Source organism: Podarcis cretensis (genome assembly GCF_951804945.1).
Source record: "Podarcis cretensis genome assembly, chromosome: 2".
Lineage (NCBI taxonomy): Eukaryota > Metazoa > Chordata > Lepidosauria > Squamata > Lacertidae > Podarcis > Podarcis cretensis.
In genome coordinates, this window is record NC_137171.1 from 14,485,540 (window position 1) to 14,506,648 (window position 21,109).

At 46.3% G+C, this 21,109-nt stretch overlaps 2 protein-coding genes across 7 annotated transcripts in view; one reads left to right on the forward strand and one right to left on the reverse strand.

Moving 5' to 3' along the window:
- The window catches only part of ACVRL1 (activin A receptor like type 1), a 261,538-nt gene that overhangs the window by 54,774 nt on the left and 185,655 nt on the right, over positions 1 to 21,109 (reverse strand). The gene's annotated exons all lie outside the window — the stretch shown is intronic.
- The window catches only part of LOC307210501 (uncharacterized protein), an 80,779-nt gene that overhangs the window by 15,475 nt on the left and 44,195 nt on the right, over positions 1 to 21,109 (forward strand). The window contains exon 3 of one of the 6 annotated variants that reach the window (XR_013836033.1): positions 2,218 to 2,419. The exons of the other annotated variants lie outside the window; for them this stretch is intronic. The gene's annotated coding sequence lies outside the window, so the exon portion shown is untranslated. Of the gene's footprint in view, positions 1 to 2,217; positions 2,420 to 21,109 lie in introns of those variants that run through there. 6 annotated transcript variants of the gene reach the window in all.

The following is a 21,109-nucleotide window of genomic DNA, read 5'->3' on the forward strand; positions in this document are numbered from 1 at the left end:
GACCTTCCAAACTCAGGGCAGTTTAGAGTTGCATATAACACTTTATCCGGGTGGCGCTGTGAGAATGTCAACAAAATAAACAACTATTTAACTTTTAGAAGACATCTGAAGGCAGCCCTGTTTAGGGAAGTTTTTAATATTTGATGTTTTATTGTGGTTTTAATATTCTGTCGGGAGCCACCCCGAGTGGCTGGGCAAACCCAGCCAGATGGGTGGGGTAGAAATAATCAATTATTATGATTATATTGTACATGCCAGCAGATCAGCATGAATCCAGGAAATGTACTTACGCATTGTCAGCAGAACTGAGATGGAGAGATAGGCACTTACAGGCACAGCTGGTGGCCTTGCTCAGTGGAAGCAAGTGGAGATTAGTTTTGGTACCAGGGAAAGAGTTATCACTGCATCTGCAATCTCTTTGATGGGTGCGGGGCAAAGACAGAATAATAGTAGTAGTAGTAGTAGTAGTAGTAGTAGTAGTAATAATAATAATAATAATAATAATAATAATTTATTATTTATACCCCGCCCATCTGGCTGAGTTTCCCCAGCCACTCTGGGTGGCACCCAATCGAGTGTTAAAAACAATACAGCATTAAATATTAAAAACTTCCCTAAACAGGGCTGCCTTCAGATCTCTTTCAAAAATAAGATAGCTGCTTATTTCCTTCACATCTGAAGGGAGGGCGTTCCACAGGGCGGGCGCCACTACCGAGAAGGCCCTCTGCCTGGTTCTCTGTAACCTCACTTCACGCAATGAGGGAACTGCCAGAAGGTCCTCAGCGCTGGATCTCAGTGTCCGGGCAGAACGATGGGGGTGGAGACGCTCCCTCAGGTATACTGGGCCGAGGCCGTTTAGGGCTTTAAAGGTCAGCACCAACACTTTGAATTGTGCTCGGAAACGTACTGGGAGCCAATGCAAATCTCTCAGGACCGGTATTATGTGGTCCCAGCGGCCGCCCCCAGTCACCAGTCTAGCTGCCGCATTCTGGATTACCGTATTTTTCGCTCTATTACACGCACCTGACCATAACACGCACATCGTTTTTAGAGGAGGAAAACAAGGGAAAAAACATTCTGAATGAAACAGTGGATGTATCATTTTTGTGCTTCATGCTGTGGCCACAGACATGTGATCTGATGGTGAATTTGGGGTGACCCAATGCAAAAATCCTGAGAATCCCTGTGGATCCATGCTTTGTAACCACGTTTTTGCACCATTGCAGCCCCAGGCAACAGTGGGTGCGTGATTTTTGGGGGGCAGGCTGTAGCCATGGACATGCTATGTGCTCTGATGGTGAATTTGGGGTGACTGAATGCAAAGATCCTGAGGATCCATGTAGATCCATGCTTTTTAACCATGTTTTTGCACCATTGCAGCCCCAGGCAACAGTGGGTGCGTGATTTTTGGGGGGCAGGCTGTAGCCATGGACATGCTATGTGATCTGATGGTGAATTTGGGCTGACCCAATGCAAAGATCCTGAGGATCTATGTGGATCCATGCTTTTTAACCACATTTTTGCACCATTGCAGCCCCAGGCAACAGTGGGTGCGTGATTTTTGGGGGGCAGGCTGTAGCCATGGACATGCTATGTGATCTGATGGTGAATTTGGGCTGACCCAATGCAAAGATCCTGAGGATCCATGCTTTTTAACCACATTTTAAGTGGGGAGGGAAGGAAAAACACAGAACGGACAAGGAGCACGAGAGGGGTGTGCAGAGAAGCAGCTGGCTAAGAATGCAGGAGAGGGGTATAACGGGAGGAGGGAGGAAAGGAAGGCAAAAGTTTTCCCTCACCTACCCACCCAAGCCAGCCAGCTCTCTCTCTCTCTCTCTCTCTCTCTCTCTCTCTCTCCATCCTGCATGTTTTCAGCAGCACGGAGCACAGAGACGACACTCTGCTTTCCCCTCTGCTTGCCTGGAGGGGAGGGGCTTTCCCTGCTCTTTGTTCCGTTTGAGCAAACACAGCAAGGAAACAGAGGTGGGTGGGCAATAAGACCCTGAGGCAGAATGCAGGAAAGCAGCCGCTTCCTCTTTTCAGGTTTCCCTTCTCCGAGACGCGCAATTTGATTTTTGCCTGATTTTTTTTTGCCTCCCCTCGCGCCATTTGGCTCCAGGGACCACACATTCGCTCAATAACACGCACAGACATTTCCCCTTCCTTTTTAGGAGAAAAAATCTGCGTGTTATAGAAGGAAAAATACGGTAATTGCAGTTTCCAGGTCACCTTCAAAGGTAGCCCCACGTAGAGCTCATGGCAGTAGTCCAAGCGGGAGATAACTAGAATACCTTACCTGGAAGACCTTGGTCAACTACACAATCCTTGCCGCTCAGCTTCCCCAAGCCTTGGAGGCGGCAGCAGCTCTGACACCAGGCAGATGGCACTCAGAAGCCTTGTTTATTGCCGAATTGGAGAATCTGACATCCTCGTCACCAGTGTTAAGTTGTGGGTTGACATAGCAGACGACACAGCGATTTCTCCAAGTCGCTCTTTATTTTGTAAGCTGGAATAGAACTGACTGCAAACAGCTCAGCCGGCCTGCTTTTATAGGCAGCCGGCTGTCAACATTGTAGCAACAACAGCCCAGCGTTTCCCGCCTAAAATAACTGACGTGGACCTGAGTGAAAACTATCTACAGACCTGAGTGAAAACTATATACAGTATCCCCCTGCTGGCCCAGGGTGAAACTTCACTACATAACAAAAGACTCTTGGAAGCCCAGCTGGCCCCAGATGACTACTTGGCAAACTGGTGAGAATCTATGTTGCGGATGGACTAGCAAACTTTTGATCCTTCTAAGTGGGAGTTTACCTTGCACCATTTAAAATAATTTCGTTCAACCTGAGACCAAGTCCCTTTGAATGGCATAATCTTCTTGGCTGTGGCCCTTCTAGGCTCTGACAGGTCGTTGGCCAATTATGTCCAGTTGTGGAAAAAAGTGGTTTTGTTCTTTCTGTTGTTGAATATTTTCTGTAATCTTGCATCAATAAAAAAGTTGTGGGGTTTTGCTTACAAACAGGATTACTCTTATCCATCTTCTCTCTGTTGTTGTTGTTGTTGTTGTTTGTCTATGCAAAAAATCAGTACAATGGTACATCGGAAGTTGAACAGAATCTGTTCTGGAAGTTCCTTCGACTTCCAAAACGTTGGAAAGCCACGTCAGACGTTCGGGTTCCAAAGAACGTTTGCAAACCAGAACACTCACTTCCAGGTTTGCAGCGTTCGGGAGCCAAAACGTTGGACTCGCAAGGCGTTCTGCATCCAAGGTCCGACTGTAATTATCTTTCTAGCATCACTGCTGTATTTGTCACTTTGACCAGCAGATGGTGCCAGAGAAGAACTGTTTGTTATATTGTCTAAGCCTAAGGCAGGGGTCATTTTTCAGCAGGGGGCCGGTCCACCGTCCCTCAGACCTTGTGGGGGGGGGGTGGACTATATTTTTTGGGGGGAAATGAACGAATTCCTATGCCCCACAAATATTCCAGAGATGCATTTTAAATAAAAGCACACGTTCTACTCATGTAAAAACACCAGGCAGGCCCCACAAATAACCCAAAGATGCATTTTAAAGAAAAGGACACATTCTACTCATGTAAAAACACGCTGATTCCCAGACTGTCCGTGGGGTGGATTTAGAAGGCGATTGGGCCGGATCCGGCCCCTGAGCCTACCCCTGGTCTAAGGCACCTTTTACTGCTTTGTGTGTATTGGATAACTGTTGACTTGAGTATGGTTCCAAAGATTGGAATAGTTTGAATATTTGGCACGTTTTGTGTGTGTGTTTTGTACCACTTCATGCCAATGTTGCCAGCGAAAGAAGAGTGTCTTCTCTTTGGGCACGAGTAACATTTGAACGATGAAGCCAGCACAAAAACACACGAATATTGATGTTGAGAATGGGGCAACTATTTGTCTGCCCTTAGATGAAAAATGTGAGTCCTACTCAAAGCAGACCCCCCCAACCCGAAATGAATGAACCCAAGTTAATCATGCCCATTATCTTCAACTGGTCTACTCTGAGTAGGATCAGCATTGGCAACAGCCCTGCGCTATGCATCTTGCACATGGAATCATGGAATGGTAGATTTGGAAGAGACCCTGAGGTTCGTTCTAGTCCAACGCCCTGCAGTGCAGGAATATGCAGATGTCTCACTTGGGGATCGAACCTACAACCTTGGCTTTATTAGCAGCAGGCTATTGCGAGTGACGATGTGGTCGAAACCACTGAGTCTCTTGGGCTTCTCGATCCGAAGGTCGGTGGTTTGAATCCTCACAACGGAGTGAGCTTCCATTACTCTGTCTCAGCTCCTGCCAATCTAGCAGTTCGAAAGCACACCAGTGCAAGTAGATAAATAGCTACCACTGTGACAGGAAGGTAAATGGCGTTTCCATGCGCTCTGGTTTCTGTCACGGTGTTCCACTGTGCCAGAAGTGGTTTAGTCATGCTGGCCACATGATCTGGGAAAGCTGTGGACAAACGCTGGCTCCCTTGGCCTGAAAGCGAGATGAGTGGCATAACCCCATAGTCGCCTTTGACTGGACTTAACTGCCCGGGGGTCCTTTACCTTTACCTTCCCCCCCCTCACCAATTGAGCTATCTAGGCAGTGCGCCATCCACACTCAGACATAGCATTAGGTATCCTGAGTACCAGAACTTTCACGAGACAAAAACAAAACAAGTGGCTATCTCTCATGGTTGCAGAGAAATAAGAAGGTAGTGTGAAGGGATACCGAGAGGGGTAACAGGATGTATCATGTCTGGGGTTTCTGTGTTCCATCTTCACAGTTCCTGGTTGATTTCTCATTCACTGGTCCTGATGGCCCAATCCTTTTGCTTGTTTTCTTCCTTCCTTCCACTTCTGGTCCCTGCTCCTGCCAACCTAGCAGTTCGAAAGCACGTCCAAGTGCAAGTAGATAAATAGGTACCACTCCGGCGGGTAGGTAAGCGGCGTTTCCGTGTGCTGCTCTGGTTCGCCAGAAGCGGCTTAGTCATGCTGGCCACATGACCCGGAAAGCTGTCTGTGAACAAATGCCGGTTCCCTTGGCCTGAAAGCGAGATGAAAGCACCGCAACCCCAGAGTCGGCCACGACTGGACCTAATGGTCAGGGGTCCATGTACCTTTATCGTCAAGGAAGACATCGGATCAGGCAGAACCTACCCAGCCTGGCTAGTAGCCAATAGCAGCCTCTTCCTCCATGAAATTGCCTAATGCTGTTTTAAAGCTCCCAGGTGACCTGGGTTCTTCCAGATGACCTGTTGCTCAATCACCCAACCTCATTTGTCTGCAGGGTGATTGAACAATGTTTGTTATTTAATGAACATTTGTTCTGGTTTGTGGTTATTTTTTTGTTTTGTTTTTGCCAATTAATTTTTATTAGTTTTCCAATTTTTTTACAAATGAACAACAAATTTAACACAGATTTAAAAACTGACTTTTCGTCCTCCTCCCCACTTTCAAGGTGCTTCTATCCCCTCCCTTCTTTGCTGCTTACAGTAAAATACTTTTTCTTAATTTCTAATACTTTTCCACCCACAATGAACATTTGTTCTAATTTGTTCGGGGAGAGATGTGGCTTTGCTTCCAAGCAAGCACGACCCCACATTTCCCAGTATGTTTCTACGGCACTTTCCTTTATCGGAAAAAGTCTGATCTTTTGTGCGAAGCGAGCTTTGTTGTGCAAAACTTCCCAAATATTCTATAATAACGTCATGTCACAAATGTGCTGGTGTGGGATTGGATCCCACCTGAAAACTGTGACACTGTGAAATAAACTTGGAGTCGAGAGTGGATTTCAGGCTCTTTATTCAGCTCATAGTGGTGAGGAGGAATGGGAGTTCCCCCAGAATGTCTGCTTTATATACATTATTTACACAGTGGGCCCCAAGTGATTGGCTAATTCCGGGATTCACCTGTAGGCCAATCAGGTTGCAGATTCACTTCCACCTGGAGCTGGATTGGGTGGCTACTGCGGACCAATCAGACTGCTGTATTCTGGATCCTATTGTTCTAGGACCAATCAGACTGCTGCATTCTGAATTCTATTGTTCTAGGACCAATCAGACTGCTGCATTTTGGATCCTATTCAACTCAGTACATAGTAGACTGGAAGCACTTTTTTTTTTTGCGATGGAAAAACGAGAGCATGTGTTCCCCAGACACAGAGGCAGGGAAGGGAAGGGAAGAGAAATGGTTCACATTCAGCCCAAGATGTTCTTTAAACACAGCCCAGAATGGTCCCTCATTCTACCACCGGAAAAGCTGGGGAGGGAGTTTCCAAGCAGGAATTCCACAAGATCCCACAGGAAAACAGGCAGGAAAAGAAGCTGGATGAACCTAGAGTGCACCAAAAAAAAAAAAAAAAAAGTCCCGGACATGTGTCCCTTTGCAGCATTCGGAATAATAGGCTCAAGATGAGGCTTTTTTCTCTCCCCCCCCCCCCCAGTCTGCCTGTTGCATTTGTTTCACTGCTGAATCTCATGCCAAAGACACTCGGTAACTAGCTGGGGATGAGGCACAAGTGTGAGTCACAAGCAGAAAACTTAAGTCGGGCTCGGATATTTCAAGGCGCTGCCCGGAAAACAGAATCTCCAAGCCTCACGCTAGCGGGGAAGGGACAGCAGTCTAGGAGGTTATTCAGAGTCCATGGCCAAAACTGAGTTAACGTAGCTCACTTGACTGCAGCTGCACTTTGAAGCGGGGGAAATTGACAATGCCTAATCTGCTGGGTTTCCCTACCCCACCCCCATTTTTATTTTATTTTTTAAAAATCAAGCTTCTAGGCGGCATCGTTAGAGGAAGAGCTTGTGGGAACACATTGATGCAGTTCAATAATAATTGCTCATTGCAGTTCAGCATGGAGCTGAAGCTTCTGTGCTGTGTTATCAAGCCTGCTTTGTCTTATTGGTTTATTAAATTTCTCCACAGCCCTTCAACCAATGATCACAGGGCAGTTTACAATATAAAAACACAAAACATAGTAACAAACAAAGAGCCAGTGTGGTGTAGTGGTTAGGAGCAGTGGATTTGTAATCTGGTGAACCGGGTTTGCTTTCCTGCTCCTCCACATGCAGCTGCTGGCCAGCATGACTAAGCCACTTCTGGCGAACCAGAGCAGCGCATGGAAACGCCGTTTACCTTCCCGCTGAAGCGGTACCTATTTATCTACTTGCACTGGTGTGCTTTTGAACTGCTATGTTGGCAGGAGCAGGGACTGAGCAACGGGAGCTCACCCCGTCGTGAGGATTCGAACCGCCGACCTTCTGATCGGCAAGTCCTAGGCTCTGTGGCTTTAACCCACAGCGCCACCCGCTGTTCCTTTGAGCTGTAAAAGCCAACCCCAATTTTTCCTATAACGCTGACAAGCGGGGCAGCTTCCTGTTTCCTCCTGTGTTTCCAGGGCATGCAAAAATTCAGCATGCCTCATTGTCGTGTTTTTACGCTGGAAAAAGCTGGACGTTGCGTTTCTAATTATGCAGCTGTTAAAGTTGTTGTTGTTGTTTAGTCGTTTAGTCGTGTCCGACTCTTCGTGACCCCATGGACCAGAGAACGCCAGGCACTCCTGTCCTCCACTGCCCCCCGCAGCTTGGTCAGACTCATGCTGGTAACCTCGAAAACACTATCCAACCATCTCGTCCTCTGTCGCCCCCTTCTCCTTGTGCCCTCCATCTTTCCCAACATCAGGGTCTTCTCCAGGGATTCTTCTCTTCTCATGAGGTGGCCAAAGTACTGGAGCCTCAGCTTCACAATCTGTCCTTCCAGTGAGCACTCAGGGCTGATTTCCTTCAGAATGGAGAGGTTTGATCTTCTTGCAGTCCATGGGACTCTCAAGAGTCTCCTCCAGCACCATAATTCAAAAGCATCAATTCTTCGGCGATCAGCCTTCTTTATGGTCCAGCTCTCACTTCCATACATCACTACTGGGAAAACCATAGCTTTAACTATACGGACCTTTGTTGGCAAGGTGATGTCTCTACTTCTCAAGATGCTGTCTAGGCCTGTCATTGCCCTTCTCCCAAGAAGCAGGCGTCTTTTAATTTCGTGGCTGCTGTCACCATCTGCAGTGATCATGGAGCCCAAGAAAGTAAAATCTCTCACTGCCTCCATTTCTTCCCCTTCTATTTGCCAGGAGGTGATGGGACCAGTAGCCATGATCTTCGTTTTTTTGATGTTGAGCTTCAGACCATATTTTGCACTCTCCTCTTTCACCCTCAATAAAAGGTTCTTTAATTCCTCCTCACTTTCTGCCATCAAGGTTGTGTCATCTGCATATCTGAGGTTGTTGATATTTCTTCCGGCAATCTTAATTCCGGCTAGGGATTCATCCAGCCCAGCCTTTCGCATGATGAATTCTGCATATAAGTTAAATAAGCAGGGAGACAAAATGCATCCTTGTCGTACTCCTTTCCCAATTTTGAACCAATCAGTTGTTCCATATCCAGTTCTAACTGTAGCTTCTTGTCCCACATAGAGATTTCTCAGGAGACAGATGAGGTGATCAGGCACTCCCATTTCTTTAAGAACTTGCCATAGTTTGCCATGGTCGACACAGTCAAAGGCTTTTGCATAGTCAATGAAGCAGAAGTAAATGTCTTTCTGGAACTCTCTAGCTTTCTCCATAATCCAGCGCATGTTTGCAATTTGGTCTCTGGTTCCTCTGCCTCTTCTAAATCCAGCTTGCACTTCTGGGAGTTCTCGGTCCACATACTGCTTGAGCCTTCCTTGTAGAATTTTAAGCATAACCTTGCTAGCGTGAGAAATTAGTGCAATTGTGCGATAGTTGGAGCATTCTTTGGCACTGCCCTTCTTTGGGATTGGGATGTAGACTGATCTTCTCCAATCTTCTGGCCACTGCTGAGTTTTCCAAACTTGCTGGCATATTGAGTGTAGCACCTTAACAGCATCATCTTTTATAATTTTAAATAGTTCAGCTGGAATACCATCACTTCCACTGGCCTTGTTATTTGCAGTGCTTTCTAAGGCCCATTTGACTTCACTCTCCAGGATGTCTGGCTCAAGGTCAGCAACCACACTACCTGGGGTATATGAGACATCCGTTTCTTTCTGGTATAATTCCTCTGTGTATTCTTGCCACCTCTTCTTGATGTCTTCTGCTTCTGTTAGGTCCTTTCCACTTTTGTCCTTTATTATGGAAATCTTTGTACGAAATGTTCCTTTCATATCTCCAATTTTCTTGAACAGATCTCTGGTTCTTCCCATTCTATTGCTTTCCTCTATTTCTTTGCATTGCTTGTTTAAGAAGGTCTTCTTGTCTCTCCTTGCTATTCTTTGGAAATCTGCATTCAATTTCCTGTATGTTTCACGATCTCCCTTGCATTTTGCTTGCCTTCTCTCCCCCGCTATTTGTAAGGCCTCATTGGACAGCCACTTTGCTTTCTTGCATTTCCTTTTCATTGGGATGGTTTTCGTTGCTGCCTCCTGTATAATGTTACGAGCCTCCATCCATAGTTCTTCAGGCACTCTGTCCACCAAATCTAAATCCTTAAACCTGTTCCTCACTTCCACTGTGTATTCATAAGGGATTTGACTTAGATTGTATCTTACCGGCCCAGTGGTTTTTCCTACTTTCTTCAGTTTAAGCTTGAATTTTGCTATAAGAAGCTGATGATCTGAGCCACAGTCAGCTCCAGGTCTTGTTTTTGCTGACTGTATAGAGCTTCTCCATCTTTGGCTGCAGAGAATATAATCAATCTGATTTCGATGCTGCCCATCTGGTGATGTCCATGTGTAGAGTCGTCTCTTGTGTTGTTGGAAAAGCGTGTTTGTGATGACCAGCTTGGTCTCTTGACAGAACTCTATTAGCCTTTGCCCTGCTTCATTTTGATCTCCAAGGCCAAACTTGCCAGTTGTTCCTTTTATCTCTTGACTCCCTACTTTAGCATTCCAATCCCCTATAATGAGAAGAACATCCTTCTTTGGTGTCACTTCTATAAGGTGTTGTAAGTCTTCATAGAATTGGTCAATTTCAGTTTCCTCAGCACCAGTAGTTGGTGCATAAACTTGGATTACTGTGATGTTAAAAGGTCTGCCTTGGATTCGTATCGAGATCATTCTATCATTTTTGAGATTGCATCCCAGTACAGCTTTTGCCACTCTTTTGTTGACTATGAGGGCCACTCCATTTCTTTTACGGATTTCTTGCCCACAGTAGTAGATATGATGGTCATCCGAACTGAATTCACCCATTCCCGTCCATTTTAGTTCACTGATGCCCAGGATGTCAATATTTATTCTTGCCATCTCATTTTTGACCACCTCCAACTTACCCATGTTCATGGTTCTTACATTCCAGGTTCTGTTAAAGTAGGGGTAGGCAACCTAAGGCCCGTGGGCCGGATGTGGTCCAATCACCTTCTCAATCTGGCTCACGGACGGTCCAGCAATCAGTGTGTTTTTACACAAGTAGAATGTGTGCTTTTAATTAAAATGCATCTCTGGGTTATTTGTGGGGCATAGGAATTTGTTCATTTCCCCCCAAAAAATATAGTCTGGGCCACCACATGGTCTGAGGGACGGTGGACCGGCCCACGGCTGAAAAAGGTTGCTGACCCGTGTGTTAAAGGGACCTGTCAATCACAGGAGGCTGATCTCAGGTGTTAGGGAGCCTTGATTTCTAGATCAGCATTTTGGTCTCCTGAGTTTGAGTGGAAGGCATTGAAGGAAAAGCTTCCTTGCAACTAACGATATACGATATACGATATCTTTATTGTCATTGTCGCATGCAGAACAATGAAACTGAAAAACTACATAAAACATTCAAAAACCCCTAAAAACTCTGAAACCCCATTTTAAAATACACTATACTATGGAGACCCCTTATGCTGCGTTTAGAACCAGAATTGCATTTGCGTAGAAACTGTTTCTCAGGCGGCTAGTTTATAACCCTATACCTTCTTCCAGAAGGCAGAAGCTGAAAGAGATCATTTCCGGGGTGCGTACTCTCCTGCGCTATCTCTGCCGCTTTCTTATGGCACCTGGCAGCATAGATTTGATCCAAGGTGGGAAGAGTGCACCCAATTATTCTCTCTGCAGTCTTTACAACCCTGGACAGAATTGTTTTTTCCCTGGCCGTGCAGCTCCCAAACCACACACACAGACCATAAGTTAATACGCTCTCCACAGTGCAATGGTAAAATGCCATCAACATGTCCTTTGAGAGATTGTTTTTCTGGAGGATTCTCAGAAAATATAACCTGCTGTGCTCTCTTCATCAGGTCTTTGCTGTTTTCTCCCCAGGTTAGGTCATCTCTCAACTCCATTCCCAGAAATCGAGACACTGAGACCTGTTCCACGCACTTCCCCTCAAGAATAAGTGGCTGAATTTACATTTCCTAAAGTCCACAATGATCTCTTTTGTTTTCTTTAAGTTAAGGAATAAGTTGTTCTTCCTGCACCACTCCTCCAACTCCCCCAACCCCTCCTCTCCAGACTTTCTCAGCGCTTCATTGCTGCCCTCCAGTTCAATCTCCAGGCATGCCCAGGGTACTGGGCGTGGGATGCTCCCTGGTGCTAAATCCAGTTGCCTCCATGCCGCGCATGCCATTGCAAACCAAGCAGAAGGTGCTTGGCTGTCTGGGGCCCACTGGCCTGTCAAAATGGGTTTGCGTCTCAGGACCGCTGTGCCTGTGTTGGCAAAGCTCAGAGCCTCTGGAATGCAACTGTTGTTTCTGCCTTGGCTGGCTGTTGGAACGCCAGGTGGGAAATGCACACCCAGAGATGCTGACGCGCACGGATCTCTGCACACGTCCACAGACATGCACAAAGGCCCTGCCAGTTAGAAGCAGGCAGAATTGCATTCAGAGGAGAAGCACTTATAACCACTGGAGTTGTCTTTGCATCGATGACTGCTTAGGTAAAGGTAAAGGGACCCCTGAGCATTAGGTCCAGTTGTGGCCGACTCTGGGGTTGCAGCGCTCATCTCTCTTTATTGGCCGAGGGAGCCGGCGTACAGCTTCCAGGTCATGTGGCCAGCATGACTAAGCCGCTTCTGGCGAACCAGAGCAGCGCATGGAAACGCCATTTACCTACCCACCGGAGTGGTACCTATTTATCTACTTGCACTTTGACGTGCTTTCGAACTGCTAGGTTAGCAGGAGCAGGGACCAAGCAACGGGAGCTCACCCCATCATAGGGATTTGAACCACTGACCTTCTGATCAGCAAGTCCTAGGCTCTGTGGTTTAACCCACAGCGCCACCCATGTCCGATGACTGCTTAGATGACTGCTAAACATAGGAATACAGTGGTACCTTGGTTCTCAAATTTAATCCGTTCCGGAAGTCCGTTCCAAAACCAAAGCGTTCCAAAACCAAGGTGTGTTTTCCCATGGAAAGTAATGCAAAATGGATTAATCCGTTCCAGACTTTTAAAAACCCCTAAAACAGCAATTTAACATGAATTTTACTATCTAATGAGACCATTGATCCATAAAATGAAAACAATAAACAATGTACTTCAGTCACACAATCAATCAATCAATCAGTCAATCAGTAACTGAACTGGGTTCCACACTGCCACAAAAACAAAACAAAAAAGAGCCGCAAAAATGCAAAAGAAATAGCAAAAAAGGACAGACCTCAGCATAACACTCAAAACAGAGCACGTTTGGCTTCCAAAAAAAGTTTGCAAACCGGAACACTTACTTCCAGGTTTGCAGTGTTTGGGTTCCAAGTTGTTTGAGTACCAAGGCGTTTGAAAACCAAGGTACCACTGTATAAGAAGAAGCTATTTACTAACCAACAAACTGAAACTGGCATGGGCACAAATGGGCCCCAGTATGGTTCCCCTTTATCACATACAGAGCCCAACAAGACGACAAGAAAACCGCCAACAGTATACAAATCCATCTGGATAACCTGATTATAAACACATACATACCCCACTCACACACGAAAACAAATTTCACTACAGCCCATCAAAGACAACCAACCACACCCAAGGCCACCCCCAACCTCTCTCGCCACCAAGAAACACAAGCGAATAGTAAAGAGAACCCGCACAAATGACACTAACACAAAATCCAACACGTACATTAAGTAGAATAGAAGCATTGCCCCCGACCCCACCCCACTCACCATTCCCCCCTCTTTTATTCCTAACCTCACACTAATGTAACACTAATGTCTCACAACAAATGAAGCTGATCTGTAGAAAACATGACTTGAAAAAAGAGACATTGCACATACTTTTGTAAACCAAGAAATCTTTAATAAAATAATTATATATATTTTTTTAAGTCTATATAGGAGCTGAGGAGATTTCACCCCTCCCATATCCAAGAATCTCCTGATGAGTCTGGTGATTTTCCAGAGAGGAGGGGCGGTGTTCTGCTCTCTACTTATTCTGCTCCAGCCTAACATCAAAGAGTCAGTCAGTGTGTCGGAGAGAGAGAGACTGAGTGTTAGAGATCGTGTGTATAGATAAGGTTGCTGCTAAGAACAGCTGCAGACACTCAGTGCAGTTCAGCATTCATTTATGTTTAGACCTCATTTAGCTCTGTATATAGTTGTGTGTTGCCGATCGAAAGGTTGGCGGTTCGAATCCCCGCGGCGGGGTGCGTTCCCGCTGCTCGGTCCCAGCGCCTGCCAACCTAGCAGTTCGAAAGCACCCCCGGGTTCAAGTAGATAAATAGGGACCGCTTACCAGCGGGAAGGTAAACGGCGTTTCCGTGTGCGGCTCTGGCTCGCCAGATGCCGCTTTGTCACGCTGGCCACGTGACCCGGAAGTGTCTCCGGACAGCGCTGGCCCTCGGCCTCTTGAGTGAGATGGGCGCACAACCCCAGAGTCTGTCAAGACTGGCCCGTACGGGCAGGGGTACCTTTACCTTTACCTTTTTTATAGTTGTGTATTATAGCTGTAGATAGAATAAAAGAAGATATTCTACAGAGCTGCTCTCCGAGTCGTTTATGCTCTGCTATACTCTGCTGTACTCTGCCGTGCAACGACTGTCTTCTTGTTGGAGTGAATCCGGTGCTCACAACTCTAAGCTGTGAGTCCACAGCACTTTGACCTGTTCCTGTGCAGAAGGTGGCATCTGGAAGTGCTACCCAGCTTGCCTAGCCCAGTCGGGGCTGAAGTGTATGAGTCCAGTTCGTGGCAGTAGCTCAAGGGCGATGCTGACAGGAGCTTGCGCACCACTGTTCGGAGTTCTTCCCCTGCATGTGATGAATAGGGACCTAGTCGCAACAGTTTATTTCCTTCAATAAAGATCAGGCTACTAGCCATTTTGCTTCTCAGTTAAAAAGAAGCGGCAGCTACCTTATACAGAGTCACACCCTGGGTCAATGTGGACAGGAAGGGCTGGCGTCAACATTTGAGTGTCCTGGGGCAGCTGTGGAGGCAACAGTTGGTTTGTTGTTGTTGTTTAGTCGTTTAGTCGTGTCCAACTCTTCGTGACCCCATGGACCAGAGCACGCCAGACACTCCTGTCTTGCACTGCCTCCTGCAGTTTGGTCAAACTCATGCTGGTAGCTTCGAGAACACTGTCCAACCATCTCGTCCTCTCGTCCCCTTCTCCTTGTGCCCTCCATCTTTCCCAACATCTGGGTCTTTGACAGGGAGTCTTCTCTTCTCATGAGGTGTCCAAAGGATTGGAGCCTCAGCTTCAGGATCTGTCCTTCCAGTGAGCACTCAGGGCTGATTTCCTTCAGAATGGATAGGTTTGATTTTCTTGCAGTCCATGGGACTCTCAAGAGTCTCCTCCAGCCCCATAATTCAAAAGCATCAATTCTTCGGCGATCAGCCTTCTTGATGGTCCAGCTCTCACTTCCATACATCAACAGTTGGTAGAAGGCCCTTATTTTCCTCACTGCGCTACAATTCCCAGAGCTCCCAGGGAAGAGCGATTGACTGTTAATCCACTTGGGGAACTGTAGCTCAGGGAGGGGGGAATAGGAGCCTCCTAACACCCTACACAGGGACGTGGGTGGCGCTGTGGGTTAAACCACAGAGCCTAGGACTTGCTGATCAGAAGGCCAGTGGTTCGAATCCCTATGATGGGGTGAGCTCCCATTGCTCGGTCCCTGCTCCTGCTAACCTAGCAGTTCGAAAGCACGTCAAAGTGCAAGTAGATAAATAGGTACTGCTCCGGCGGGAAGGTAAATGACATTTCCGTGCACTGCTCTGGTTCGCCATGCTGGCCACATGACCCGGAAGCTGTACGCCGGCTCCCTCGGCCAATAAAGCAAGATGAGCGCCACAACCCCAGAGTCGGTCACGACTGGACCTAAAGGTCAGGGGTCCCTTTACCTTTAACACCCTACACAAACTACAGTTCCCAGGCTTTTGTTAAAGTGCTATAAGCGTGCTCTAAATGTACAGGTGCAGGTGTGTGCCTCGAGATATATTTTTTGATTAATTGGTATACGAACAAAAAGGGTGTGTGAGCTTCCTTGCTTGCTCTTTCTATAAAGGCACATGGGCCATTACAGCACAAGGTTTATATCAGGGGTCAGCAAACTTTTTCAGCAGGGGGCTGGTCCACTGTCCCTCAGACCTTGTGGGGGGGCCAGACTATATTTTGAAAAAAAAACCCCAAAACAAATTCCTTTGCCCCACAAATAACCCAGAGATGCATTTTAAAGAAAAGGACACATTCTACTCATGTAAAAACACGCCGATTCCCAGACCGTCTGCGGGCCGGATTGAGAAGGCGATTGGGCCGGATCCGGCCCCTGGGCCTTAGTTTGCCTACCCATGGTTTATACGAATGTCAGCTTCTGTTTTCAGAACCTGCCTAGGCTTCCTCTCTGAACGAGATGTTGCTTGGCTGTGTCAGAAGGGGGCGCTCTTGCTGCACAAGCCAAGGTCACAGGGATTTTGCCCAGACAAGCAGGAATGTGCTGTGCATTCCGCATGCCCATTTTATATTTAAAATCATTGGAGTTGCATTAAAAGGTATGTCAACAAAGCATTAAGAGAGGGGCTCTTTGGAAGAGTGAAGAAGAGGGTGGGAGCATCTGAAGGAAATATCCCTGCCCAGATTTTGGAAAACCTCCAACCTGAGCAATCTTGAGTTTTGGTAAAGAATGGCAGACAGCCTTGGTGTGTGATCGATCACATAACCTAAAGGAAGCCAAGGAACAAAGCGCAACACGCTAACTTTTTTGTGATTTGGGTTGGCTTTATTTCTTACGCGAATGAAACAGAACACAACCAGCCCATCCCTACAGTTGTACCAAGGTATTTGGCTACAATAAACATGCAGTGATTGGCCATTTTGCTTTCTGCATTTTTTAAAAAAAATATGCTTTTCAGGTTTATACGTTTCACTAATTCTACAATCATTTTAACATTTCAAAGCTTGACTTCCTTCCCCCTCTTTCTGTGGTTCCTTAAATTTATTTCTGATATCTTCTGCATATCCAAATTAATTTAATTTGTTCATTTATTCAGCTGCTTTAAATGTGTACTCTTATAAAACTGCAGGTTATTACAACAATCCTGCCAATGTTCTTATCTGTTTACAGTTTATCTGTAAATATTTAGAAAGCCATTTCCACTCTGTTATAAAACGTTTGTTATCTGGATTCCTTATTCTTCCGGTAAGTTTCGCCATTTCTGCATATTCCATAAGTTTTTGTATCCATTCTTCCTTTGCTGGGATTTCTGCTTCTTTCCATTTTGGGGCGAGTAACATTCTTGCCGCTCTAGTAGCATACATGAATAAGTTTCTATGCTGTAGTTCTGTCCCTATAATTCTCAAAAGAAAAGCTTTTGGGTTTTTTGGGTTTTTTTTTTACAAAAGCTATTTTAAACATCCTTTTCAGTTCATTATATATCATCTCCCAGTAAGTTTTAACCTTACTGCAAGACCCCCACATATGGTGAAAAGAACTTCCTTCCTCTTTACATTTCTAACACTTATTTGATTTAGATTTATACATTTTTGATGGTGTTAGATACCATCGATAGAACATTTTCATATAATTTTCTCTTAGACCATAATATGCTGTGCTTTCTGCATTTCTTTCTTATCCTTGCATCTCCGCTCTTTGCTGTGTGAGGCTTATTCGTTCTTATGTTGGTTTCTTAATGAAAATGCAAGGAAAAATCTACATTTTTCCAAAAGGGAAGTGCCCACATCCCATGCCTTCTTTCTTTTGCCTTCTCAGGTTGTTCTTTGTTCATCTCTACTGTTCGCGGATTTGCTCAGGTGTAAGTCAGGTATAAGTCAATGTTGTGTCATCTGCATATCTGAGGAAATATCAACAACCTCGGATATGCAGATGACACAACATTGATGGCAGAAAGTGAGGAGGAATTAAAGAACCTTTTAATGAGGGTGAAAGAGGAGAGTGCAAAATATGGTCTGAAGCTCAACATCAAAAAAACCAAGATCATGGCCACTGGTCCCATCACCTCCTGGCAAATAGAAGGGGAAGAAATGGAGGCAGTGAGAGATTTTACTTTCTTGGGCTCCGTGATCACTGCAGATGGTGACAGCAGCCACGAAATTAAAAGACGCCTGCTTCTTGGGAGAAAAGCAATGACAAACCTAGACAGCATCTTCAAAAGCAGAGACATCACCTTGCCAACAAAGGTCCGTATAGTTAAAGCTATGGTTTTCCCAGTAGTGATAGATAGAAGTGAGAGCTGGACCATAAAGAAGGCTGATCGCCGAAGAATTGATGCTTTTGAATTATGGGGCTGGAGGAGACTCTTGAGAGTCTGGACTGCAAGAAGATCAAACCTATCCATTCTTAAGGAAATCAGCCCTGAGTGCTCACTGGAAGGACAGATTGTGAAGCTGAGACTCCAGTACTTTGGCCACCTCATGAGAAGAGAAGACTCCCTGTCAAAGACCCTGATGTTGGGAAAGATGGAGGGCACAAGGAGAAGGGGACGACAGAGGACGAGATGGTTTGATAGTGTTCTCGAAGCTACCAGCATGAGTTTGACCAAACTGCGGGAGGCAGTGGAAGACAGGAATGCCTGGCGTGCTCTGGTCCAGGGGGTCACGAAGAGTCGGACACGACTAAACGACTAAACAACTAAACAACAACAAAGTCAGGAAAGTGGGGCATTGTTTCTTTGACTTGCGGAGCTCCTTGGCAGGCCTTAAGCCACCTGTGCCCTCCTCCCTTTTACTTTTCCGTTATGCCAACGAAAAAACGACTCAGTCGTGATCAACGTGCCACGAGGTATGGGGGAAATGAAGGCAGCGGAAAGATACTGGCGATGTCCCTCAGTTTGCTTCCCCCTCCGACGGCTTCTAGAGATCGCAGCCGAGGTCACGACAACTTCCCCTCCACGCCGACCGCCATTTTCTTTGGCGTCATCGTGGTTTCCCATCTCCACCTCTACTTCCTCAACAGTCCATATATGTTGCTTTTCTCCTCAGCCCGGCCTCTTGTGGCTTGCGTTGAGGGAAGTCTCTTTCCTCACAGACGCGGTTTGTTAAAACGAGTAGGTGTTTGCCTCCTGGAAATGTGATGGTGCGGTTAACCATTGAAAGATTGTAACTTTTTTTGTGATGGGAGGCTGGTGGGCTAGGGCAAGGGGGGGATTCCCTTTGGTGCAACCTGAGGAGGGGGTGTCATCTCCCAGTGATGGACCCCCTCTGTCCTCTCCTATTCTAGGTGAGCGAAGACACATAATCAGGGTTCAAGGACATATTCCAGGTAGGCAAAGGCACTCAGGGTGGGTTGGGTATGGAGCTGGGCTGGTTAGGAGTACATACCCTCCAGCATTTCTCTGATGAAAATAGGGATGCCCTACTTAACAACAACGACAATAACACTTTTATTATTTAACTCTGGGTGGCTTCCAACTTATATATAAAAACATAATAAAACATTAAAAACTTCCCTATACAGGACTGCCTTCAGATGTCTTCTAAAGGTTGAAGAGTTACTCATCCCCTTGGCTTGGGGTTCACATAACTCCATACCCTCCAACGTTTCCCTAATAATAATAATTTATTATTTATACCCCACCCATCTGGCTGGGTTTCCCCAGCCACTCTGCGCGGCTATAATAATAATAGTAATAATAATAATAATAGCGATAAAATACCAAACATTAAAAACCAAAAAACGGCCCAACAGGGCTGCCAGATAGTTGTTTATTTACTTGACATCTGATGGGAGGGCGTTCCACAGGGCGGGCGCCACCACCGAGAAGGCCCTCTGCCTGGTTCCCTGTAACTTCGCTTTTCGCAATGAGGGAACCACCAGGAGGCCCTCAGAGACGCTCCTTCAGGTATACTGGGCTGAGGTCATTTAGGACTTTAAAGGTCAGCACCAACACTTTGAATATAGGGACGGCCTAAGGAGAAGCAGGACATTCCGGGATCAGTTTCTGTAAACCCAGGACTGTCCCTGGAAAATAAGGACACTTGGAAGGTGTGGCAGCGTGGTTGCCTAAGGAGAGGGGGTGCAGCCTGGAAAGTGTCCTGAGGGCCAGGTAGACAGGCTTGGAGGGCTGTCTCTGGCCCCTAGATGCCTGAGGCCCCAAACTCTTGGAATACAGGATGTTGCAGCTACCTTCTTGTGGGAATTTTTGTGTGTGTGTGTGTGTGTCTGTCTGTCTGGTACAGTGTGTGCTGTTGCTGCAGCAACTACGCCAGGAAAGACTGCCCCTGACAGAAAATCCCTTTTCCCCACCCAGCTTTTTAAAAGACAGCAAAGGTCTTTTGTCATTTGCCCTTTAGGACTTCTGTGGAGACGCTCTCTTCTCACCCTCGTTTTTGCTCTGGATTTTATCATTCAACCGATTTCCTTTGTCGGCTCCACATCCCAATTTATGATAGGTATCTTGGCTGGCTAAAGCCAAGCCCCCGCTATGTTTGTTTATTGGTTTGGCGAAGAGCTTTTTCCGACTGCTTAAGAAAAGAGGAGGGGAACGGGAGGGGCCTTGCCTGGACGCAGGGCTTGTAACCCAAATACGGAATGACAACACGCAGGCCAGAAGAACGGCAGAAGGTCTGTCAGGAGCAGATGCGTCTTTTCCTCATTCCCTCGGTCAGGCGGCGTCTTGTCCTCACACATTTTCTAACTATATCGCGTGGTTCACATTAGTCATTTGGTGTTGCCCACCTACACTTGGCAACGCTTCCCAAAAAGCCAAATGACGGAGGTTTTAATATTTAGCCCACCGGAACTGCCACAAATAAACCTGCACAGAGTAGCTCTGCTGGTAGGCGTGTTCTCGATGTTTCTGCACTTCCAGTTCACTTGCATCCTAGGCAAAGCACTTAGACAGAGTGAAAGGAGATTTCTTCCCTCTTTTCCCCACCTTCCTTGCAAACAAGCAGCAGCAGCAGCAATGCTAGCAGGCTTGTGCTTTCTGGGCATCATAAATGAAGGGGAAGGGTTCAGCTCAGTGGCAGAACATCTGTTTTGCATGCAGAAGGTGAGGGGTTCAATCCCCAGCATTTCCAGGTAGGGGAAGGGGAGACCCAGGTCTGAAATCCTGCAGCACCTCTGCCAGTCGGTTTTGACTGGATTCAGAGCTGATGAAGTGGCTGGGCCAAAGCCGAAAGGTCGCTCAGTTGCGGATATGCCTGGAAGCGAAAGGAAAGTCCAATGCTGTAAAGAAAAATTTTGCATAGGAACCTGGAATGTAAGAACCATGAACCTGGGTAAGTTGGATGTGGTCAAAAATGAGATGGCAAGAATAAATATTGACATCCTGGGCATCAGTGAATTAAAATGGACGGGAATGGGCGAATTCAGTTCGGATGACAATCATATCTACTACTGTGGGCAAGAATCCTGTAAAAGAAATGGAGTGGCCCTCATAGTCAACAAAAGAGTGGCAAAAGCTGTACTGGGATGCAATCTGAAAAATGATAGAATGATCTCGATACGAATCCAAGGCAGACCTTTTAACATCACAGTAATCCAAGTTTATGCACCAATTACTGGTGCTGAAGAAACTGAAATTGACCAATTCTATGAAGACCTATAACACCTTATAGAAGTGATACCAATGAAGGATGTTCTTCTCATTATAGGGGATTGAACACAGGAGTGCCTGGCGTGCTCTGGTCCATGGGGTCACGAAGAGTTGGACACGACTAAACGACTAAACAACAACAAAGGATGCGGGTGGTGCTGCGGTCTAAACCACTGAGCCTCTTGGTCT